This window comes from Coenobita brevimanus, chromosome 40 (assembly GCF_032717465.1).
Source record: "Coenobita brevimanus isolate Jiangsu-jjx chromosome 40, ASM3271746v2, whole genome shotgun sequence".
Classification (NCBI taxonomy): Eukaryota; Metazoa; Arthropoda; class Malacostraca; order Decapoda; family Coenobitidae; genus Coenobita; species Coenobita brevimanus.
In genome coordinates, this window is record NC_136993.1 from 18,325,658 (window position 1) to 18,353,426 (window position 27,769).

The window sequence follows — 27,769 nt, forward strand, 5'->3', positions numbered from 1 at the left end:
TCATGTAGCACACAACATGAGATTTTGCCAGGACTATTTGCTTTTCCTTTGTCTAATCTACTTAACTCCTGTATTTCTTTTTCTGATATTTGTATATCTGGTAGTATGTGTGGGCATCCTTGTTCCATATCATCTGTATCTAAGATATTTTCTTCTGTATAAACTGACTGGAAATTTTTATTTACTTCTTCACAAATATCTTTCTCTTGTGTATAGATGATCCCCTCGTCAGTAATGGACCGTATTTTATCTTTAACTTTGGTTTTTCATCGAATGTATCTGTAAAATAGCTTCGATTGATCACTAATTTTATTTATAATATCTCCCTCAAACTGTCTTTGGGCTTCTCTCTTTAGTCTTGTATAATCGTTTCTTGCCTGTTTGTAATTATTATATGCCCTTTCACTATTGTGTCTTCTGTATGTATTCCACAACAAGTCTCTTTTTTCTTTTGATTGTTTACATTCTGTATTAAACCATTTCTTTAATTTCATTTCTGCTTCTCTGTGCTATGGGATGTAATTTTGATTTCCTACTTCATAAAGTTCGCAGAATTTTCCATATAAAACATTTAAATCTTGTCCTCTAAGCTCTTTTTCCCAATCTGTTTCTAAGAAGTACTTCTTAAGGTCATGGTAGTTTCCCTTTTTGTAGATTAGGCTGCTTTTGTAACTCTTATTACTGTTACCTATGTCATATGCAATCCTGAAGTTGCAGTTTAATACTGCATGGTCACTTTGGCCGAATGGAGGGTGATGCATAATATTGTCAATATCTCTTTCTTATCTAGTAAATATGATATCTAGTACTGATGGATCACCAAGTCCTCTTTTTCTGGTATTTTCCTTTACATGCTGTGTTAGGAAAAAACTGCACAAGGTCCAGGAGCTGTTGGTCCCAACAGCTTTCATGGCTTATTACATCTAGACAGTGGCATATCCAGAAAGTTGAAAAGGGGGGGGGGCTTTTTTTTTCTTTTTAACTGTGCAGCCCATGATTTTGGCGAGTGCAGTGAGCCCATAGAGCTGCGGGGTTTGAGGGGGCTCTGTAAGCCTCCCCGCCCCCGAGGAAATTTTGCATTTTGGTCAAATTTATGATCATTTTGAGACCATATGGAATGGGTATAAGACATAAATACAGCATATTCTAAAGTTATTTTTAAGTACTCTGTGCCACTCAGTTATGATTCAGTCTCCCTATTAACCTTATGCTACTAAAATTCAAACGCTCATTTCGATAAAACAACTTTACAACTGTAATAAACTAATAACAATAACATTAATATATATATATATATATATATATATATGACCCCCCTTGGGAATATATATATATATATGTATATATATATATATATATATATATATATATATATTTTTTTTTTTTTTTTTTTTTTTTGCAAAAAGGGGGGGGCCATGGCCGCATGCCGCCCCCCCTCGGAGCGCCACTGCATGTAGAGTATTCCAGTTTATATTTGTATTGAAATCTCCAGTTAATATAATTCTCTCCCTTTTTTCTTCCATTGTATGTAGTAATGCTCTTAAACTCTGAATTGTACTCTCTGCCAGGACTTTCCCAAGTGTTAGTTCTGGGTGGCATGTATAACTTTGCCACATTTAATTTCCTTTCTGATGTACTAATCTGTAGTGTGTGTGTGTGTGTGTGTGTGTGTGTGGGAGAGAGAGAGAGAGAAAGAGAGAGAGAGAGAGTCTGTCTGTCTGTAAGGCGGTGTGATGGTGAGGCGAGCAGACAGCGTGCCTCAAGATAGTTGCTATGGTTACCGGCCTCCCAGCAGCAAATATTTTTTTTTTTTAAATAACAGAACAGAAGGAAAAACAAATGAATAAAAAAAAATCCATACACCAGATCTGTGGTTGATTTTGGTCTTCTGGAAGTGTGATCGAAGTGTTATTATTGTGGAGGGCTAGTCTAAGCCTTAGTTGTGTCACTGAACCTCTGCCATGCATATGGACACAGGCAAAAAAACAACAATAATTGCCCGCTTTCCCCACTCACTCACTCCCCTGCACACACTTCACAGACCATCTGATGCAATCAGCTTGAAGTTGAAAGATTGTTGAGTATTATGACTTTTTTTTTTTTTGTTAAGTATTAACTGAGATATGAAGGTTTAAAAATAGACAATTTTCACGATTTTCTCTACACGCACTTCACGGACCATCTGATGCAATCAGCCTGAAGTCGAAGGATTGTTGAGTTTTACGACACTTCGTTTTTTATTTTTGGTTAAGTATTAACTGTGATGTGAAGGTTTAAAAATAGAAAATTTTCACGATTTTCTCAGGAATGCTCGGCTGTGGGAAGGGTTCGCGGGAATGTGTGCCAGACTGGATGGGTTAAAGTCGTTTTCTCCTCCTCTTTTGTATGTTTCACAGTTGCCTGAATAAATTTTTATGACACTTGCACTTCCATCAGCTGCATGAAATAATCCAGTAGAAACTAAAATAACCCTTTACTACAAAGAAGTTTAGGTTTAGATATTAACAACCATTTTCAGTTCCGTAATGATATTTGTCACATGATGAAGGCCTGAATAGATATATCAGTACAGGCAATTCAACGATATAGAATAAGCACAGCAAAGCTGTGCAGCTGTACCTCACAACAGTTCTGAAACCTTGTGGCTTAAAGCATGTGTAAATATCATGGTCAGCCCTAAAACGTGTTCTAAACAATTGAGTTAAAAGTTTTTTGGATGGTTGCCAGGCAAATATTCGTTAAGAACCAGCTTCTCCTTCCTGGAAAAAGGATGTGCAAGCTGTGGGATGTGGAAAAAAAAAAGAAAAGAAAAACACGTTACCAAATGTTAAAAAGTAAGCTACACCCGGCAACAAAACCGGCGTCCATCTGCGTCACGCCTCGCTAAATGACTGCTTAATCGCTTCCCAGGTGGGATTGAGGGGAGGAGGGGGGGCGAGCGTGTGTCTGGACTTTTTCTCAACAGATGGCATTGATGCATGTTTGTCTGAAACAAGTTTCACCTCCAGTGACTGGGTAGGGAATGTGTATCAAGTTCAGTCTTATGACTCAGAGCATAGATGACGATGGTACAGTAGATGATGATGATAGATCATGACGATGGAGGATAATGGATGATATATGGTGGATTATGATGACAGGTGATGGATGATGGATGACCGATGATGGATAATGATAGATGATAATGATGGATGATAGATGATGGATGATAGATGATGGATGAAAATGATGGATGATAAATGATAGGTGATGGATGGCGATGAATTATGATGATGATGCATAATGGTGGGTAATGATTATGTGTGGTGGGTGATGACTATAAATGAAGGTTGACAGATTATGGATGGTACTGGACGATAGATGAGGATGATGGGCGATGAAGATGGGTGATGTCGATGGATGATAATGATGGATGATGATGATGATGCAGAATAATGACACATTATCATGATGGATGAGATATAATGGAGATAATGATGGAGGAAAACAATGAATGATGGATGACAGATGGTGGCCGATGATGATCGTCGATGGATGATAAAGGACATGATAATGAGGTACGAGGGGTAAGGATGATAGATGTTTATGACAGATGATGAATGATAATGATAGATGTTCATAATGGATGACAGATGATAATGATGGATGTTGAAGATGAAGGATGATGATGCATGTTGATGGTAAATGATCACGAGAGATGAAAGATGACGGATAATGATAATAGCTGAAGGATGGTAGATTACGGCTGATGATGGACGATGGTGATGGATGATGATGGACGTTGGATAAGGGTGGTGGAGGGTGATGATGGGTGATGCTTAATGATAGATGACTGTTGATGATGATGGATGTGTATGTATGATGATGACAGATGATGGATAATGATGATGGACGATGGGTGGTAATGCTGGATGATAAAATGGATGATGTATGATGATTATGATTATGATAAGTGATCAATGATGATGGATAATGATGAATGATGGAAGATGGATGATGATGGGTGATGGATATTGAATAATTACATATTACATTATATATATATATATATATATATATATATATATATATATATATATATATATATATATATATATATATATATATATATACCATACAAATTGTGTATATCATACACACATACACACATACACACACACACACATACACATACACACACACACACATACACACACACACACACACACACACATATATATATGATATAAATAATATATATAGCATATATAATATTTATAATATAGATAATATTGATTTATGTTATGTAATATATATATATATATATATATATATATATATATATATATATATATATATATATATATATATATACATATATATGGCGGGGGACAGGGCGACTTGGAGGCGATTTGTTTGTGGCCACCCCAAACGGGATTGAGGCGTCTGGCAATAGATATATATATATATATATATATATATATATATATATATATATATATATATATATATATATATATATATATATATACATATATATATATAGCTTCTATCTAATATCCTCATCATCATGAACTCCTTTCCCACCGTAGGTCAAGGAGAGGAGTAGGAATGTCCAAACAGCCCAAATATGCCCACTTCAATGGGCCATGCTTCCATTCACTCACCATTCAAGCCCCCGGAATCCTGGCTATATCTGTTACACCTAAAACATTCACCACGTTCTGTAGCCTCACATATATGTACCCGACAGAGTCGTTCCGGACATTAATGTTAAAAAGGGGTGTCAAATCCTTGATCATGCTCTTCTCACACTTTTCATCCAGCCAGGTCGATCTCTTGTCAGTTCCCTAGCCTCACCGGCTTCCAAACCTCTCTTCCTCACACACTCATCCACCATACATCTCCACTTTCTTCTTGGCCTACTTCGCCTCCTCCCTCCTTCAAATTCGCTCAGATATAACTTTTTCACCTCTCTGTTGTTATCCATTCTCTCCACATGACCATACTATCTCACTACACTCTCTTCGATTCTGGTGTCCTCCAACTTCCGCACTCCACATCTTTCACAAATCACATTGTTTCACTTCCTCTCCACCCTCTGCACTCCACATATATTGCTCAGCAGTCCCATCACTGCTTTTACTCTTGACTTTTCATTTTCATGCCACACCATAGTCTCACGTCCAAATGTCTAAGTTGGCACTAACAGTCCCTCATATAAACCTTGTGCAGCTGCATCACTCAAGCCTCTGGAGAGAGATACGTGTTTTGTACACAGGAAAAATAATCCAACATACAGTATTACCAATATGCCTGGAAACGAACTTGTCATTCTGACTTGCTGTAAGTGCATGGGATAAATTAAAAGCATCTACTTGCCCGAGTGCCAGGGGGTTATCTCATCCTCTTCAGGCCCACAGTTGGGGGCGGAGGGACATTGGTTACAAGATTTTGACAATGTGATATAACTTTTACCTGGTCGTGGTGCGGTGGTATGCTGTCTGGCTCTCACCTGAGAGTCCCGGGTTCGATTCCTGGCATATTGGTAATATATTGGATGATTTTTCCTGTGTACAAAACAGATATCCCTCTTCATTTTGACTTGCCATAAGTGCATGGGATTGATTAACCTGCCCCGTCCCGTCGACGTATGGGTACGTTGCAACGTTTTGCATTTGCCAGTCCTGGAGACGTACCTGTATGTCGTGCAATTGCAAAGTACATAATTTCACAATTTTCAAATTTCGCTCTTGATTTTTGGTACGTCTCGTCGCTTGACCTTCCCCTACCTGCCACCAGGCGGGGACATTTGGCGACCCCGCACGACCCGCGCTCACCCGCGGCTCGTTCACTCACCTGTTAGCAATGGTCCTGCTCAGACATGGCGACGAGAGGTCTCTCAGAGGTCGAAATTCAAGCCACCCTGGACGCCTTTACAGGCAACAGTGATTCCCCACTGGACGACGAGGTTGTTGACAAAGATTATGTGCAGCCAGAGGAGGAGGAAACCACCTGCAGTGATGAAGAAGTCCCGTCCCCCAGGAAGCGGCAGTACGTGACTTACCGTGCTGCTAGAGAGGGGCAGTCAGCCAAAAAAACCACGTGCAACATCCTATGCCCAGCCCCAAAAATGTGGAACCCGAATTTGATGACGAGGACGAGGACGAGAATGAGGACAGAGCCGTGGGACGTGCTGCCATGTGGTATGGACGTGAGGTGATTACTCATCATGGTCCCGAGCGCACACCACGTCATGTGAGCAGGTATGGGCCTAGTATTTTGTTTGGGGAGGTAGGAAGTGCCGTGGAGGGAGTGGGGAGTGAAAGGGAAAGTGCAGGGAGAAGTATGGAAAGTGAGAGTGGCGTGAGTGAGTCATCGCTCTCCCTAGGTAGTGTGAAGCGGCAGGGTGTATCACATGGGCGAGTGCAGGTGCATTCTGTATCATGTGGGGTTATGATGGAGGGGGAAGGTGGGGAGAAACCACTCCCAAACACGTATTATGCTCCCCAATATCGCCAAACACATAGGCGAGTGAGGGTGCGTGAAAAATCATCTGGTGTTGTAATGGAGGGGGAAGCTGGGGAGGAACCACCCCCCAGCACCTCTTATGCTCCCCAATATTCCCGAACTTCATCCCCACAGCCCCCTAATGTTCCTCAAGGCCGTAAGGGTAAGGGAAAGGGAAAGGGTAAAGACAGAGGGAAGAGGAGTGAGAGTGGGGAAGCCCTCCACACTCCTTCTCCCCAACCTCCCCCACCAGCATCTCCTCCCCACCCAGACGAAGGCGGTGATGCGGATGATGGGGATGAGGGATTTGTGGGATGGAATTGGGAGGATGGGAGTGACTCCACAGGCTCCTCTTAAATAACTCATTTCCACTGCTCTCACTCTTGACTTGTGTCCTTCCAACAATGTCCAAGCTTCGCTTCCGTACGTTAGAGTTGGTATCACAATACTGACATGTAGTAAATTTTTCACTTCCATGCTTACTTCCCTGTTTCTTATCACTGCTTTCAAAGAACCAGCAACCTTTCTTCCCTGCTGTACCCTTTCAAGCACTTCACCCTCCAAACCTCCATCCTTACTCATCACACTACCCAAGTACTTAAACGTACTCACATTTTCCAATTCCTCACCATCCAACCTCACTGTACATTCACTAACTTCACCTCTCTCAAAGACCATCACTTTACTCTTCCCTACATTCACCTTTAGATTCCGTTTCTTACACACTTTCTCAAACTCATCCACCTAGCCTTGCAGCTCCCCTTCGTCTTCACTCAAGAACATAGTATCATCTGCAAACAACAGTACAGGGAGTTTCCAAACACTATCCTCTCTCACCAAGGCCACTCCAACATCCACTACCCTACCTTGTACCTATTTTATTACCCCATCCATGTACAGATTGCACAATCATGGAGACATGACACATCCCTGTTTCAAACCAACTTTCAAAGAGAAAAATTCACTTAGTTCACCATCCACACGCACTGCAGCCTTTGCATCATCGTACATACTCTTCACAGCATTCAACAACTTCCCATCTACTCCATATATTCTTAACACTTTCCACAATCCTTGTCTATCCACCCTGTCATATGCTTTCTCCAAATCCATGAAAGCCGCATACAACTTCTTTCCCTTCTCTAGAAACTTTTCCATTAAAGATCTAAGAATGAATATCTGATCTACACAACCTCTTCCCTTCCTAAAGCCTCTCTGTTCTTCTCCAATTAATTCCTCTGTTCTTTCTCTAACTCTGTCTATAAGTATCCTACCATACACTTTTCCTATTTTACTAAGAAGACAAATGCCCCTATGATTACCACACACTTCTTTTTCCCCTTTTCCTTTGTACAAGGGAATAATTATACCTGACTTCCAATCCTCCGGGACTCTACCTTCTTCCCAGGCCAATCTGCACATCTTCCACATCCATTCTACTACTATCTCTCCCCCATGCTTCAGCATTTCACCACACACTCCATCAATTCCTGGGGCTTTCCCCGATTTAACTTTCTTCATTGCTTCCACGACTTCTATCCTACTGATTTCTTCCTGTCTTCTCACCTCCCTCCTTCTCCCAGCCATTCCCCAGCCACTTATACTCGCATTACTTCCATCCTCTACGTTCAACAATTCCTTAAAGTGTTCTCTCCATCTGTTCACTTTTTCTCCCTTCTCCACTAGTAATCTACCATTTTTATCTTTCACTCCCCTGTTTACTTCACTTCCACCCTGTCTTACTCTTTTCACCTCTCTCCAGAACATTTTCTTACAGTCCCTCCACTTTACACTCAAATTCCTTCTAAATTCCTCATCCACTCTCTTCTTACTCTCTCTTACTAATCTTTTCACCTCTCTCTTTCTTTCTACATATAACTCTCTCTTCCGCCTCTCAACTTCTTCCACGCCCCTATTTCTCACCCATTCATTGTATGCTTTCTTCTTTTGTGCCACAGCCCGTTTCACCTCTTCAGTCCACCACTCTGTTCCTTGCACCCCCCTCCGTCTTCTCTTCCTTCCACACACCACATCACATGCTGCACATATTTCTTCTGTAAATATCTTACACACACCTTCCACGTCTCCCATCTGCTCCAATTCATATTTGCCCAATCGTTCCTCCACTTCTCTCTTATACTCTGCCTTTTTCTCATCCTCTTGTAACCTTTCCACTCTCCTTGCAACTACTCCTTCCTCTCGTCTTTCCCCTCTTCTATTCCTCCATCTTACTTGCATTCTAATTCTGGCCACCACCAAGTAGTGGTCAGAAAGTCCACCATTTGATTACCCTCCCCCCAACTCACTCCCCCCTCCCTCATATATATATATATATATATATATATATATATATATATATATATATATATATATATATATATATATATATATATATATATATATATATATAACCTGACGCCCTAATCCCTCAAAGGGTGGCTGCAGACAAAACGCCTCCAAGTCGCTCTCTTACCCAACATTTGATTACCCTCCCCCCAACTCACTCCCCCCTCCCTCATATACCTCTCAACTCAATCCCTCCACCTCATCCTCGGTCTTCCCCTCCCTATCCCTCCTTCCACCTCACCTACATACACCCTCTTAGTCAATCTTTCATTCTCCATTCTCTCCACATGTCCAAACCACGTCAGTGTATTTCTCCTAATCTTCTCAACCACATCCACATCCACCCCACAACGTTCTTTCACTTCATCAACCTGTCCCTCCATGTCACTCCACATGCTCCTCTCAAGTAGCTCATTTCCACTGCTCTCAGTCTTGACTTGTTCCCCTCTTGCAAGGTTCATGCCTCACTTCCATACGTCAGGGTAGGGATCACAATACTATCAAGCAGTGACTTCTTAACTTCCATACTCACCTCCCTATTTCTCATCACTTCTTTCAGTGAACCAACAACCTTCCTTCCCTGCTGTACCCTTTCACGCACTTCATCTCCCAAGGTTCCATCCTTACGCATCACGCTACCCAAACTTGAATGCACTCACATTCTTCATAGCCTCGCCATCCAACCTCACCGTGCATTCTGTGACTTCATTCCTCTCAAACACCATAACTTTACTCTTCTTTACATTAACTTTCAGATTCCTCTTCCTACACACTGTCCTAAATTCATTCACCTAACCTTGCAACTCCCATTCATCTTCACTCAACAATACTGTATCATCAGCAAACAGCAACACCGGAATCTTCTAAATCTCACCCTCATTCATTAGAGCCAGCCTCACATCCACTGCCCTATCTTGCACCTCCTTTACAACCCCATCCATGTATGTATTAAACAGCCATGGAGACATCACACAACCCTCTTTCAGTCCCACACTGAGATCAAAGAACTCACTCAGCTCACCAGCCACTCGCACCGTAGCCCTAGCTCCTTCGTACATACACTTCACAGCATTCAACAATTTCCCCTCCACTCCATATTTTCGTAATACCTTCCACATACCTTGTCTATCTATTCTGTCATAAGCTTTCTCCAAGTCCATGAAGGCAGCATACACTTTCCTTCCCTTCTCTAGATACTTCTCCACTAAACATCTTAGAAAAAATATCTGATCAACACATTCTTTTCTCTTCCAAAATCCCCCTTGTTCTTCTCCAACAAGCTCCTCTGTTACATGCCTAACCCTCTCAATGAGTATTCTACCATATATTTTTCCAGTTACACTAAGGAGGCAAATACCCCTATGGTTACCACATACTTCTCTCTCCCTTTTTCCTTTGTTGTAAAGGAACAATTATACCTGATTTCCAGTCCTCCAGAACCCTTCCCTCTTCCCAAGGCAATCTACACAACTTCCAAATCCACTCCACTATAATCTCACCCCCATATCTCAGCATTTCACCACACACTCCATCAATTCCAGGGACCTTTCCCATCTTGATCTTCTTCATTGCTTTCACTATTTCCGCCCTACTGATCTTTTCCTCCCTCCTCTCATCTCTCCTTCTCCCAGCCATTCCCCAACCACTTATACTCGCACTGCTTTCACTTTTTACATACAATAAATCCTCAAAGTGCTCCTTCCATCTCCTCAATTTCTCTCTCTTCTCCACCGACAATCTATTATTCCTATCTTTCACTTCTCTACTATTTCCCCTTTCACACTGCCTTATTTTCTTTACCTCCTTCCAAAACAATTTCTTACTCTCCCTCCATTTCACACTCAGATTCCTCCCAAATTCTTCATCCACTTTCTTCTTACTCACCTTCACCAATCTCTTCACCTCCCTTCTCCTGCTCACATATACACCTCTCTCTTCTCTCTTTCATCTTCTCCCATACCTCTACTCGCTAGCCATTCACCATATGCCTTCTTCTTTTGTTCCACAGCTCGTTTCACCTCATCATACCACCATGCTGTCCCTTGCACACTCTTGCATCTCCTCTTAACTCCACCAAGCAACTCACACGCTGCACCTATCTCTTCCGTGAATATCTTACACACGTCTTCCACCCCTTCCATCTGCTCCAACTCATACCTTCCCAATCTTTCTTTCACTATGCTCTTGTACTCTGCCATTCTCTCACTGTCTTGCAATTTCTCCACTCTTCTCACAGGAGCTGTTTCCTCCTGTCTTCCCTTTTGTCTCTTCAACCATTTTCTTTGCAGCTTTACCTTGGCCATCACTAAGTGATGGCCCGAGATTCCATTCCCCCACCTTCTCCACACTCTTGCATCCACCACTTGTCTTCTCATTCGCTCATCCACACACACATAGTCTATCATTGCCTTTCGTTCAACAAGTTCACCATCCATCCTCCTCATAACCGTCCATGTATACCTGTGGATCATCTTATGCCGAAAGTAGGTGTTAGCTATTGCTAACCCCTTACCAGCACAGATGTCCAACAAAGCACTACCATTCCCATCTACTTCAGCTGGCACACCCCACTGACCAACCACACCATCCACTCGTACATTCCCAACTTTGCCATTCATGTCTCCAGTCAAAAACACTCTCTCACTCCTCTAACTTGTCCATACATGCTTCTACACTCGTCCAAAACTCATCTTTCTCTCTTTCCACTCGGTCCTCTGTTGGCGCATACGCACACACAATCGCCCACGCTTGTATACCTACTTTTCATCGTTACCCATACAATCCTTGCACTCACTGTTCCATACTCTCTTATATTCTCCTTTCACTTCTTGCTTATCATCAGACATACTCCCTCTCTTGCCCTCTCCTTCTCATTAACTTCTGCACATATACCTAAACCGTATTCCCATTTCACCCTTTCTCCTTTCCATTTAGATTTAGTCAATCCACATATATCCACTCTTGCATCCTCAAGCGCCTGCGCAATCTCTCTTTCACATCATCATTTACTCCTCTAACATTCCACTTCCCCACCCTAAGAATGCTCTTTGTCCGTTCCTTAGTTGTCAACGTATGGTCCGCCCTGTGCCGAGGCACCTTATTCGCTTGTTTACTTAGTTCTATTTACGGGGTGGGGCACTAACCCACCACCAATCCATTTAGTCGCCTCATACGACAAGCAGGGATACTGGGGGAGTATTTTTGAAACCCCCCTACCCTCAGGGGGTATATATAGATAGACAGATAGATAGACAAATAGACAGATATGTATATATATATATATATATATATATATATATATATATAGATATATATATATATATATATATATATATATATAATTTCCTGTAGCACCCCATGGGATGCATAGGGCCTCGATGAACTCTCTCCACCAATATTTATCTCCTTCCATCTCCTTCAGTTCCCACCAACACCTCTCCTATTTCTCTTTTCATTGTCCTCAGCCAGGTCTTCGTCGGCCTACCTCGGCCTCTTTTTCCTCTAGCAGTCCACTCTGGCACATCTGTCTTAAACTACCTTCTTTTCTATTTATGTGCCTCAGCCATTTCCAGCGAGACAGCCTAACATATTCATCAACTGGATTAACTCTCGTAATATCCCTTACTCTTTCATTTGTAACTCTGTCTTGCCACTTTACCCCAAGAATACTTCTCAGTATTTTATTCTCCAATTTAATACTTTCTGATCTGTTACAGTTGTACTGTACCATGAGTCATGCCCATAAATTAAAACTGGTCTAACCATGGGCTTGTAAATTTTTACTTTAGTATTTACCGATAGCATATTATTATTCCAAACAGATTTCAACATTCCAACAGCTCGCCAAGCCTGTCTAATCCTATCCTCAAATTCAATGTTTAACGATCCTTTAGATGATACAATCGTTCCCAGATGTTTAAAATTTTCTGCATTCTTCAGCACATTATTCCCAATTACACAATCGACTTGGTTTTCCACATTCATATTACTATTTTCAGTCTTTCCACTATACATTACCAATCCCACTTTTTTTCCTTCCTCCACCAGACAACCAAGTACCCTCTGCATCTCGTAAATACTTCTGCAAATCAGTACAATATATATATATATATATATATATATATATATATATATATTGCCAGGCGGCATAATCCCATAAGGCGTGGCTGTTTGACTTTGAGTTATTTGTTTTACGGTTGTTCACACGTAGGGAGCACCTATAGTTTGGTTATATGGTTACCACCCAGCGTATTATATGGTTTCTTGGCTTACAGGAAACCATTTGGCTTGTCACTCAATGTTACCTGTAAAGGAAAGAAAAGTAATAAGAAGTAACAGAAAAAATGGGAGAAATACGAAGAAAGGAGGGCAGGCACAGAAAAAAGAATGATAAAAGCTGAGGAAGAAGTAGGCAGCACTGCATCAAGTGAGTGGATGATAGTCGTGACCACCTTCCCTGATATATATATATATATATATATATATATATATATATATATATATATGTGTGTGTGTGTGTGTGTGTGTGTGTGTGTCTTGTCTTACAGGAGTACACTGTAGCACCAGTCAAGCAGGGCAGTACTCCCGAGGTGGATGGAATTCTGATGACAGGGAGAGCTAGAGCTCCCGTTTCATCGGCCCTCTGGACTAGTTCCTGACCATCTCCCTTTGCTGAACTTATTCAGTGTCTCAGTAACACAGAGAGTAGGTCAGAATGCTCTCCAGTACAAGTTTCTCTAACTATCTACACCAAACTACATGCCCAGTACGCACTTCACTTCCTTTCTCAAAACTAAAAAAAAAAATCATGGCTACTTAACACTGAGCCTGGGAGTCCCTGGGGGGGGGGACCATAAATGCCCCCTCTTCTGCCCCTCTTCCGGTGACAACTTGAGCTGCCTGGAACCAACTGACTCACTTCTTCATTTCTGCAACATTCGCGGCCTTTCCTCTAACTTTCGCTCTGTTGAGAACCACCTCTCCTCCTCTAAACCTCACCTTCTCCTTCTAACTGAGACTCAGCTGTCTGAGGTAATTGACAGCAAACCTTTTTCTGTATCCTCCTACTTTATACTCATTTCAAAGCCAAGGGTGAATGTTGTGTATGTATACACAACAACTTATCTTGCTCTCGTGTTCCTGAATTCGATTGTACTGAATTCTCTACAGTTTGGCTTCAGCTTTCCTGTCATTTTTTGACTAAATATATCTGTGCTGTTTACTTATCCCTTAATTCTATTGACTCAAAAATTTTTTAAATATCTTACTTCTACGATGCAACACATTCTATCCATTTCTCCTTTCTCTGAAATCTCCATTTTAGGAGATTTCAATGTTCACCACTACCTTTGGCTCTCCTCTCCTTTCACTCATCCACTTCGTGAAGAAGCCTACATCTTTTCAATCCTTAATAACCTAGAGCAGCTTGTACAGCACTCTACCCGTAACCCAGACCGCCTTGGAGATAGCTCCAACATACTTGACCTCTTCCCTACAACTAATTGTTCTACTTACACTCTTAATCTTGTCTCTCTGTTGGGCTCCTCCGATCACAACCTTATCACCTTAACCTGTCCTATCGCACTGGTATGGCCTGTAGACCCTCCAAAGAAACGTTGTCTGTGGCACTTTGGAGCTGCAGATTGGGGGGCCAGCAGGCAGTATTCTTTTGATTTTCCTTGGAATAATTATTGTTTCCATGGCCGATAGCCATCTCAGTGTGCCTTGTGCATTACAGAGGTTATTCTCTCAGGTATGGAAGCATACACTCCTTTCTCATATCCTTTGTCTAACGCAAGAAAGACTAGGTTTAATCACCCTTGTTCAAATGCTGTCTGCAACAAGGAGAGGGCCTAGAAAAGGTAACGGAGCCAACCTACCCCTGAATCACGTCATCTTTATGTTTCTGCCAGGAATTGTGCTAAGCCTGTTCTTCGCTCTGCTAATAATAATTTCATCTGTACTAGATGCTCTCAACTCTCCAACTCGAATTCTTCCCGCTCCTTCTGGCATCTTGACGAAAACCTTTCTAACAACTTTACCTTATCATCCTTCCCTCCTCTTTTTGTACTCTGATGGTTCTGTAGCTATTTCTTCTACTTATAAAGGAGATCTCTTCGCTCAGACTTCTCCTCCAATTCCACCTTAGACGATTTCGGTGCTTTTCCTCCATCACTTCCCCCCTCTGACTTCCTCATGGCTGACATTAAAATTTCTTCAGCTGATGTATTTTTTGCTATCACAGGCCTCAATACTAACAAGGCATATGGGCTTGATGGAGTCCCTCTTGTTGTTCTCAAGAACTGTGCTTCTGTGCTTACACCCTGCCTAGGCAAACTTTTTTGCCCTTTTCTTTCAACTTGTACCTCTCCTTCTTGCTGGAAGTTTGCTCTCATTCAGCCAGTCCCAAAGAAAGGTGACCATTCCAAACCCTCTAACTATCGTCCAATTGCTTTAACATCCTGTATGTCAAAAGTTTTCGAGTCAATTCTCAATAGAAAAATTTTAAAGCATCTTTCCTATTACAGCCTTCTTTCTGATGGCCAGTATGGGTTCCATCAGGGACACTCCACTGGCGATCTTCTCATCTACCTTTCAGACTCCTGGTCATCCTCCTTTCGGGACTTTGGCGAAAGCTTTGCCATTGCACTTGACATCTCAAAGGCTATCGATCAAGTCTTGCATAAATCTTTAATTTCCAAACTGCCCTCTTACGGTTTCTATCCTTCTATCTGTGCCTTCATCTCCAGCTTCCTTTCTGGTCGTTCTATAGCGCTGTTGTAGATGGCCATCGTTCTTCTCCTAGATCTATCAACAGTGGTGTTCCTCAGGGCTCTGTCCTATCACCAACTCTTTTCCTTTTATTCATCAATGACCTTCTAAGCTGTACATCTAACCCTTTCCACTCGTATGCTGATGACTCCACCCTTCACTTTTCCATTTGGTTCCCACAACGTCCATCTCAGCAGTTACTTCAGCAAACAAGGGATGAGGTTATGGCAAACCTAGTGTCTGACTTGACTCGTATCTCTGACTTGGGTAAAATAATCTTGTCATTTTTAATGCATCAAAGACTCAGTTCTTACACCTACCAACCCGACTAAATCTTCCATAGGTGTACACACTAATGTTTAATAATATTCAGCTTAATCTTGCATCATCTTTGAAGTTGCTTGGGGTTTTAGTCACTTGGGACTTATCTTGGAAAGATCATATTACATCTCTTGTAAAATCTGCTTCCAAGAGATTAGGTGTGCTAAGCCGACTCCATTCCTTCTTTACCTCTGCACAGTTGTTGACTCTACAGTATACACGGGTTTTATTCGTCCCTGTGTGGAGTACAACACTCATGTGTGGGGAGGTTCCCCACATACAGCTTTCCTCAATAGGGTGGCGTCAAAGGCTTTTCGTCTCATTAACTCTCCTCCTCTTACTGGCTCCCCTCAACCTCTGTCTCCTTGCCGCACTGTTGCCTATTTATCTCTTTTCTATCACCACTTCTATGGTCACTTCTCCTCTGAATTGTCTGCATGCATTCCTCCACCTCTTCAACAGGCGCCTAGCACCCGTCTAGCAGCAAACTATCATCTCATTTTCTGTCCAACTCTCAAATACAAGAGTTACCCGTTACTCTCAGTCCTTCATTTATGCAACAGATCAACCCTGGAACTGTCTCTCTCTGTCTGTATTTCCTGCTTCCTATGATCTCCAGTCTTTCAAACGCAGTGTGTCCAGGCATCTTGAAATGATTGGATCTTGAATATGGCTCTCTCTTGTATTTGTTTTTCTCTTGGAAGGAACAGTTATTCCGGGCTCGTGGCCTTTGGTTCCTTCTACCTAGCATAAAAAAAAAATTTATATATATATATATATATATATATATATATATAGATAGATAGAGAGAGAGAGAGAGAGAGAGAGAGAGAGAGACAGATAGATAGATAGATATTGATATATATATATATATATATATATATATATATATATATATATATATTCTGCTTGCACCACCACCGCACTGAGCCCGTGCCCTCCCGGTTTTTTCGCGCCCCCCCCCCACCCCCTGAAAACCCCATTAACTTTTTATTTATTTATTTTTTTGCTCAAACATTCACTTTTGGTAAGAAACTAATGAAAATCAAGAAGAAAGTTTCTCCTGTCACCCATAAGTGCCCCTAAGGTGGGTCCCCCCTCACCTCAGCTAGGTGTTCTGTGACCAGGCTGGTGCGACTGCTTCGTTTTCTGCAGTGGAAAGGAGGAGGGTAACTAATCAAAACCAACCTAAATACATATATTTACATATATATGCTAGAAAAGTACATATACAGCAATAATATTGTGGTATATATATATATATATATATATATATATATATATATATATATATATATATATATATATATATATATATATATAAATGGGTGAAAACAACATAAGTTCATAATGGTCTATCTATCTATCTATTGCCAGACGCCTCAATCCCGTTTGGGGTGGCCACAAACAAATCGCCTCTAAGTCGCCCTGTCCCCCGCCATTTCACTGCCCTGCTCCCAACTCACACCCCCCTCTCTCATATACCTCTCCACCCCATCCATCTCATCCTCGGCCTCCCCCTCCCTCTTTCCCCCTCCACCTCACTCATATACACTCTCTTCGTCAGTCTTTCACCCTCCATCCTCTCCACATGGCCAAACCACCTCAGTGTATTCCTCATAATGGTACCACCCATAAATCGCCGATTTTTGGTACGCTTGCTTGTTGATGCTGTTGTTTGCACTAACATATACTAGAGGAAGGTCTCACACATCTGCCTGCCACGAATCACCCGCGAATTTTGAAAAATTTGTACGCAATATGACTTGCAATTGCAAATCGTACGGTGTACAATGGAGGGTCCACGGCAGCTATCATGTAGGGGAGGGCGGTGATAGTTATAAAAATTCAGGTTTAAGCAGGAGAGTAATCTGGTTTACATTATAATGTTGCCACATCATTTGGCTCTTTAGGCTGATAATATGAAATTCTTAGCTCCTTTTAGCTTTAAGCTATAGTTAACGAAACACAAGTGACTAAATTGTTCGAACCATCCCTACCAGTGGTGATGGTTCGGACGTAAGGATGGGATAGTTCAGCCATATGTATTACTCTGTATATTCTTAAAATTATGTGAGTTGGATTGGATGAAAGCAAACATTTATTAATTTAAAGACATTTCATTTTACTAAAGTACAATATTAAACTTCAGAATCTAAATGAACCACTTGATATTTGTTTTAAAAAATTATAATAATTTAATTGAAATAACCTTCACCAGATTTTTTAATAATTGACTTAACCTCTTACTCTCTGCTTCAAAATTATGCATAATTAGCCATCTCTCTCTCTCTCTCTCTCTCTCTCTCTCTCTCTCTCTCTCTCTCTCTCTCTCTCTCTCTCAGAAATATTGACTTTACATTTCATTTTCTAGACCTTATTTCAGACTGACTAACTTAAAACTTTTAATGCATATAGCAGCCTGCAAAACTGAAATAGAAGTATTAATACCCCTTCCATCTTTATACACTTTGAGAAATAGGTTAAATAAACAAAACTATAAATATATATTCTCTGATAACTATGAAGAATCGTGTTTCACTACGTGTTCAAATATAAATGATCAAAAGTAGCGTTATCATTTGAGAAGGTAATGACTCGGTAGTAGTGGAGGGATAGTTCTGACTGTCCGAATCATCCCCCTCCTAGCAGTTCGATCCCGAATCTATGTAATTAATTGATGGATACTCTCAAGTTTCACCCGAGAGATTTTAACATTCCTTTTTCATAGCATTATGTTCTACATGCAACACAGATTCACCCTGTTAATGCACAGTTCGATGCATGGCATATTCATAATAGTAGAGCTTACGATATACACTCAAATTATTACATAGGAGATGCAAAAAAAAACTTAAAATCTGACCTCCATCAAAGAGTGTGGGGTTTCTAGCTTGGAGGTTCCGTCTGATTGAAGCAAACAAACTCTCCCATTTTCATGCAAGATCACACGGCCCTAGGTCCCATACGTTTCTCAGGGAATGCACTGTCCAAACCATCCCACTGTCCGAACCATCACCACCCTCCCCTACCATCATACTACGTCGGATGAGTACGGGTTAAATAACTGCCAATCCTCTTCCACACTGCCATTTTCCTGATCTTTCACTGCATTCCACTCATCTTTCAACTTCTCCTTATACTCTATCATTTTCTTTCTGTTATCCAACTCACTTTCAAAATTCCATGCCACACCAAACTCTCCTATTGTAGCTCTCACCCACCTCATGCCAACTCTCAACTTTCCCTCCACCAGGTAGTGGTTAGACATCCCTCCCCCCTTCCCTCCAAAACTCTTACTCCAGCAGTCTTCCTCCTACATTCCTGGACACCACATAGTCCATCAATGATCTATTGACCCTTTTGCACACTGATAAGTTAATAAGTGTTGTGGGACATGACGCACCTGCTTTTCTCCCCTCCCCCCCGCCTGCCGTGCACTCCAAATATGTGTATTCTCGGCTTATTTTCACCACCCAAACATACTTATTTTGCCACAAAACCCACATATTCCTATTCGTCGATGTTTGGTCTACACGATAAGAAAAAAAAAAAAACACGCTACATATGTTAGGGCTGTGTGAATAAACATTCAAGAGCATACATTTCACTTCCCAACATCATAAGTTGAATGTTTACTATGCAATCTCTACATGTTATACATCACTGGAAAGAGAATTTTATTAGCTTTCGAATGCTGGAGGTTCCAGTTTGATATGAGGTATGGTGTTCGAGCAATAAGTGAAAAAGAAAAACCCATTTCCGACAGACAACAATTTTTTTTTTTTATTCAGGGAGCTCTAGTGAAAAACTTTTCGTGTCACCGTCATGTTTTTATTTTATCATCCTATGCTGAATTTAATTGGCTTTCATTTGAGCCCAAAACGGTGATCCTAGGCCTCATAGTTTTCGAGAAAAATGCAAAAAACTATGGTGCACCCATGTTGTGTGTGACTGTAGGGCAGTGTCCATCCTTCCTCTAAGCTAGTGCACATATTTCACCAATTCTTTGTACACTAGATATGCACACTGTATTCACATGATTCACTGTCACTATTATTATAGGTGAATACTCACATTTGGTGCAGGGTGGAGGCAGTGTAGTCGATTAGAAACAGTAGCACAATCTTCGTTGGGCCAACGGCTGACAACGACCGGGAATGCTTCACAAAAACCAAATTTCCTATCGCAAACACCAAATCTAATCACAACAGTGCCCAAACACTATACACAAGCACTACTGGTATAGTGAAATGTGTTGCACGGCCAGGACAGGAGTAAGAGTGGAAATTTAAGGGACAGAGCCACGCAGTACCTTCCCCACTCACAGCTCATTTGGTACTGAATAACCTGTCCACTCTCTTGCTGGTATCAGGACCCACAGTTGCCAACACATTACTTTTGACGAGGAGCAGGGAAGCTATGACGCCTCCAAAAATTACACCGATTGGCTGAAAAGTTTTCCTCTGACTAAAGTTTTTATGCTCTAATGATGCCAAAAACGTCGAGTACAGTCACAGCCACACCCATATGACGACAAATGCGTCATCGCATACGAAGGGGTTAACAACTTTTCCATCCTCCTGTCTCACCCATGATACTTATATCTTTCTTCTTAACCCCTCCCGTCCGGCAGATGTTCTTGTGAGCACTCCCCACAGCCAGGCATTCCTGACAAAAATTGGCAAAGTCATCTATCTTTAAAGCTCCATATCTCTGTTAATACTTAACCATTTGCAACAAATGAGGTTTCACATTACTCAACAAACCTTCAACTTCAAGATGGTGGCATCAGATGGTCCATGAATTGCAGATAGCGAGAGTGTGTGAGTGGGGAATGAGGGCAATTTTTGGTGTGTGTTTTTTGCTGGTGTCCGTATGCATGGCGGAGGGTCGGTGATAAAACAATGGCTTACACTTGCCCACCATACAGATATCACTTCAGTGACACTTCCAGGACACCAAAATACACTACAAACACTGTTTCCATGAATATTTTTCCATAATTGGTCGTACTGGGTGAACAAAGGCCGGTCACAGTACCAACAACCTTGAACTCACACTGCTTGTCTTCCTTGTTACAGACAGACAGACAGACACTTTGTGCTCTCTCTCTCTCTCTCTCTCTCTCTCTCTTTCTCTCTCACCCACACACACACACACACACACACACACACACACACATGGAAATGTATGTTTGGCTAAGAGTGTTGCTCGATCCTGGCATTGGTGATCGAGTAGAAGTCTGGGTATTGGAACTCCTAGAAATAATACTATTACTAATAGAAGAACAAGTACAACTCCTACTACTACTAATACTACAACTACCACTACTACAAGTACTACTACCACTACCACATCTACTACTATTACTACCACACCTACAATACATACTACCACCACATGTACTACTGCAAAAAAATAAATAAATAAATAAATCTATCTATCTATCTATCTATCATCCAATCATACATTTCCCCATGAGGAGCATAGGAGCCTGGGGATAGGCAGTTGGTCCTGACATTTAAGATAAGTGACCAGCCTCACTCATCCCTGAGTGGCATTACACGAGCAATCAACCCCAACCACACCTTGGATATAAACCTTCACTGGGTCAATCCGATTGGAGTGCAATAATTACCCACTTAACCACCAGGCGCCAAAATTTGGTTATATGGTTACCACCCAACGTAGTAAATGGTTTCCTGGTGTACAGGAAACCATTTGGCTTGTCACTCAGTGTAGAGTGACCCACAGGCAGAAGGAAGAGAAAAGAATGAAGGAAAGAAAGACAGAAGAGGGAGTGTAAAGTTGCCCGTAGGCAGAAGGACATGAAAAGGATGAACAAAAGGAAGACAGAAGAGAATGGAAGGAAAGAGGGTTGGAGGAGAGCAAAGGGCAGACACCCGAGAGCAGCACTACATCGAGTGAGTGGATGGTGAGCGCCCCCACTTATCACAAATAAACAAAAAAATTTAAACCAAGTACTGGTTGTCATTTACGTACTGCCCACAAACGGAAATACTTACCACTGTAACTTTCTCCTTCCTTTGAGTTATACTTTCTCATCATAAGTATAAATAAATGTTTTCCAAATAAAATAAGGCTGCATGTTTATCATGCAACATTACTTCAGCCTCCATTATTCACATAAATATACACAGAGAAGTGAAATCATATTTTCTATTTCAACCAAAAACAAAATACTGGTATGTACAAAACTAACTTATTCATAATACTCAGACTCCTGTCTTTGTATGGGAATCAAAGAAACAGTCAGTACACAGTGCAACCTCACATTCAGCACACCACCACCTCGTCATACGGCGTTGCTGTGGTTGGCGCGATGAATTGGTGCAAACATAGCAACGCCAGAAGGCTTCTTTGCTTGCAGGTGTGCGAGGTAATATTTCCATGAAATGCCTGGTGATGTAGTCCCTGCACTGCAGGTGGTCAGGCAGTTGCTGTACACTGTGCCTACGTATCACGAAAGGCCGTAAATTACATCCTTCTCGAACTGTCTGAGGGATGTGCTGTTCTGTGAAACATCCTTGTACAGAATGAAGGCATTCAGGTCACAGATATCCAGTACATGTAGGAATGCCTTCTTATACCACTTACAACACCTCCTCTGACAGTCAATTGTGCCGATCTGCATATCTGATTTATCAACGAGTCACATATTCACATTACAATCCATAACAGCATCAAGCCTGAAGACTGGCTGCCTCGTTCTTCAATCGACCTTGCCTGTGTCAATCAACTTACCTTCGTGGACCATGGAGAGGACATTCACCTTTCTCCTATCATGCCAATGAATTGCTAGGAGTTTACCTGATTGCTGGGTCCTGCACTTCCCCTTCACAGTGCCTTTGGGAAAGGATGGCCAATGCTTTCTCTTTGCACGGACTGTGCCACACAATCTAATTTGGTGTTCTTGCAGGTATTTGCAAGACCTGGTGCCGTGTAATAATTATGAGTGGAAAGGATATGGTTGCCACCAAAGTACCTGTCCATTAGTTTCTTGACCACAGAACCTGAGAAACCACTGGGATCGTCCTTCGACAACATGGCATCACTCATTGTATACACAATGAAATCAAGTACATACCCAGTCTTGCAATCACACAAGACAAAGAACTTTAATCCAAAATGATGTCTCTTTGATGGAGTGTACTGAATGAAGGCAAGATGTCCCCTGAACAAAACAAGTGACTAGTTGATAACAATCTTCTGAAATGGCCTGAAAAATGATCAAATTTTTTCCTTCATCATCCCCAGAATTGAGTGAATTTTCCACAACCTATCGTTCGGATGTGGGCACATATTCGTAGAAAATGTAAGTACCTCAGGATGTCAAGATATCGGTCACGTGGCATATACTTACCGAATACTGGCATCGCAGCAATATCGTCTATGAGCTAATAATCGTGTATATTATATTTTCTAACATAAGGTATCAACATTGTCAATGCTAGCCAAATGTACATTTCGCTAACACTTGTTGCAGTCCATTCCTTCATTTCCACACTCTCTATCAGGTGCGAGGTTTCAGCCCAATTGCAGCAGAAATCCCTGAAACTGTTCACTTCGTTCACAATGAACTCCATCACTGCTGCTGTGAAAAAAGCAAGGAAGAAGTCCACTGCAGAAGAAGCTCTGTTGCAGGGAAATTCTGGCTGCACACCAAAGTTTGTGTCATCAAACATTGGCACTTCAGGCTGAAACCTCGTCCCTTCCTCCACACATAGGTTTCTAACCTACTAGTCCGTGGTTCCTGTCGTGTCTGCCGTGCACGTGACCTGCCCCATGCCCTGCCACGGCCCCTAGCATGGTGGCATGGTGGCAATTCCGCCGACTCACCACTAGATGAGGCAGGTGATGATACTGGTGACGGTGATCTAGGTGGTGATGGTGTTGGTGAAAGGTATCGACGGGCACGTGCCTGCCGACGTGCACCTGCACCAACATAGCCAGATGGGCCAGGTTGTGGCGAAGTGGCACATAGTGAGGCAGGCTGGCGTGGTGAGGCATGTGGTGAGGCCCATAGTGATGCAGGCCAGCGTGGTGAGGCCTGTAATGATGCAGGCTAGCATGGTGAGGCACGTGGTGAGGCCTGAAGTGAGGCAGGGCAACGTGGTGATGCACTTTGTAAAACCTGAAGCGAGGCAGGTCAGCATGGTGATGCATGTGGTGAGGCAGATCAGCATAGTGAGGCAGGTCAGTGTGGTGAGGCAGGTCGGCGTGGTGAGGCACATGGTGAGGCCTGGGGTGATGCAGGCCTGCATGATGATGTGCGTGGTGATCCATAAAGTGATGCAGGCTGTGTGGGCGAAGGTGGTGGTGATAGTGTATGGGTAGAATATTCCACCCTAAGCCGTTCTTGTGCCCAGCGGCACAGCCTGCAGCGTTTTCTCCTCCCACCAGCCTCCTCACTTCCTTCACTCTCTTCCTCCCCTGCCACTTTCTCCACCGTGCATATATCACCCTCTGCAGGATCATCAACTACATCTGATCCTTCATCATCAGAAAAGGCTGATGATCTTGCAGACAGAAAATATCGCTGCACAGTGGAGAATTCACGGTCACTCTCTTCCTCTGACACATATTTTTCCATACTCATCATTGGTAAATCTGGTTCTTCAGAGGAGGAGTCACTTTCTCCACTCACAATCAGCAATAATGGTACATCTAACTCCCTCCCTATTGCATTATCACTTTCCTTCGAGGGCCTTTGGACTTCATAGGAGTGGAAGTCGGAGGGTGCGGGCGGTCAGCCAAGGGTCAGAACACATGAATATCTTTATGCATAGGCCTATCCATCACGGAGGTACACAGGCAACTGAAGCGTGACTGGGATGCATGTGGGAGGGTTGCCAGCGGCTGTTGGTGGTGAAAATAATCAACTGAGTATTCAAACAATGGTGTGAATTACTAGATCATGCATACATGACCCCCAGACAGCCCCAGAAAGACATGTATACATGTCACCCAGACGGGATGGGTTAAAGAAGATCTTTCCAATTTCCATCACTCACTCAACCCACATTCCTATCATTCGTTCCCCATTCTCATTTCTTCCAGGCACACCATGCATACCAACTACACCTTCAACTGCTCCATTTCCTACTCTAGCATTCAAATCTCCCATTATTACCACATTCACATTCGCTCCAAAACTCTGCAGACACTCATCAACATCATTCCAAGAAGTCTCCCTCTCTTGTGTATTGCTTTTGTTACCAGGCCCATATGCTTTCACAAATATCTACAACTTACATTCATTTTGCTTTCACCCATATCAGTTTCAGTGACCCTCCTTCAGTTCAAACACACATTGCTGCACTTCCAGGCAGAGCATGAAGTACAATACGGTTCGATTGCTTTATTGTAATTTGTACTACTGGAAAAATGTTGTACTGTAATTTCATACTATACCCTTTATTTCCTTTCGTACCAGATCAGTTTGATAAAATACCGTACCGTAATTTCGTACCTGATTTCGTACCTATATGATCTTTATACTCACTGAAAATGTGAAAATCTTGTCTATGTTAATAGCCTCTTAGTAATTATAATATTACTACAGATATAACTATGATCCTCTTAGTAATTATAGTATTACTATAGATATAATTATGATAACTTGTCATCCTCTCTGGTCTTTTTTGAGTACTGACAATAATCATTTGTTATTATTAACTAAGTTATAGTCTTCCATTATCTGTTTTAGTTTATATTCTGTTATATTTCTTGGCAATTTCTAGCAATGTTCTCCAGAAACTAAGGGTTTCAGTTAAAGCTATAGGTAACCAAAATACAAAATATAAAGAATATGGTCAGTATTTTGTTACTAAAAATCTTTTTTCCATAAAATCCATTTAATGCACACTAATGCCATATAGCAAGAATAAGGGATAGCCGATGGAGCAAGAGGCTGACTGACTGGACACCAAGAGATTGTAAGCGTAACAGAAAAAGGCCAGATAGGAGATGGAGAGATGAGATAGAGAAATTTGCAGGGAAAACGTGGCAAAGATTGACTCAGTCAAGGAATTCGTGGAAGAGGTTGGGGGAGGCCTTTGTTCAGCAGTGGACTAGTTATGGCTGATGATGATGATGATGATGATGAATGCTAGTTTACAAAATTAAAAGAAAGATACATAGTATGAAGAATAGTATGTACTTACTTGTTCACAGAAAGATACATAATATGTATCTATAAAAAACAGAGAAAGATACATACAGAGAAAGATGCATACTATGTGCTGCACCACAGAATCATTATGGCATCAATTATATCTTTTTTCATGCTGAGCCGTTGTTCTTGTAAAATATACCTGAACTGAGAAAAGTTTAGCTCGACACTTGCTTGCGTCACTGGCAGACCAATGACAATTTCAGTCAGCCTTTTCAGCTCCATATGAAGGTGACAATCCCACCATTGAAAGATATCCATTTTCCTGTCTAATCCTGGTGTTCTGTCAAAACTTGCAATGACTAATGAGGCTTCATGCATAGCAGTGATAGCACATTCATGGGAGGATTTATCACTTTCACCAAGTAATTGCTCAATGATACTGTCATCAGTTAATTGTCTTCATTGTAATTCTTATCACTGGATCGTTCTTTCATCTCTAATTCAATGGAAGTGTCGCTATCTGCATTCATAGATGACAGTCTTCTTCACACTGCACATAGATGAGCTTTTGCCACTACTGTACTTTGTGGTTCTTTCAATAAACATTGATAACGCAGGTCCATCTAGACAGCAGGGAGGATGGCTGGGTTGCTTAGCATTTTCACTTCCCTTTTTCGCATTGCCTGAAGAAAATCTCCTGACACCGATGTTGATACATTAACATCGACTGCTGAATCCCCTACCAGTTGGCACAGCTTGACATTGCACTTCAACCACTAACTGAGAAACTCCCTAGCAGTTAGATTTCTCAGCTGAAGTGCAATTATATTGGTGTGTAGGGGCTTTAAGCTGTGAATCATATAATCAATATTAGCCCACTCATCTTCGGTTAGCTGGAGAAATTAGTTCGCCAGCCCAGTCTGGAAAAGGAAAGACTTGTTTTTCACCACACTCTCTAGCATATCATAAATTGATCCCCAGTGAGTTTCACAGTCCAGTTTGGGTATTGGTACTCCAGCCTGCTGAAACATCAGGTGAAGGTTCTGTATATGTGTATTTTCCACTATTTTCCTTACTTTAACCAGCAAAGTTTTGATATCATTATTAGCATTAATTACATCAGTAACACATAACTGCAGTGTGTGAACTTCACACCCCACGGATGATACACTGTTAGCTGTTAATTTTATCATATTGATCTCATTTAACACAAGAGCACTGTCGCTTTCAGTATTGTGAAGAGAATCGTCTTCAATACTTTCCTCTATATTGTATTCCATATCCTGAGCCTCCTCTAGCATGAGTCTCCCTGCCTTGATAACATTGGAGCCGTTGTTAGTGGTCAGTGTGTAGATCTGACGCTCCATGATCCCAAACTTTTCCAAAGAACCTGTGCATCAGTAGCTCGCCCCATCATCTCCTTTACAGCTGCTGTAACCACTCTGAGTTTACCATTATGTACTGTTTGAAAGCTTACACCTAGAAAGTGACGCCCACGTCGAGAGCAGAGATCAGTTTTCACGCATATTAAATGACCATTGAATTCAGTCATTAAGTCTTCTATTTTCCTCTCAGCAGCTTTGAGGATCAACGATCGAGTTACCTTTGAGCTCAGGGATATTCATAGTTTAAACAAAATAGGTGATAATAATTTTGAAATTCCGGATTTTTTAAACACTGATTTGAAATTCCAGATTTTTC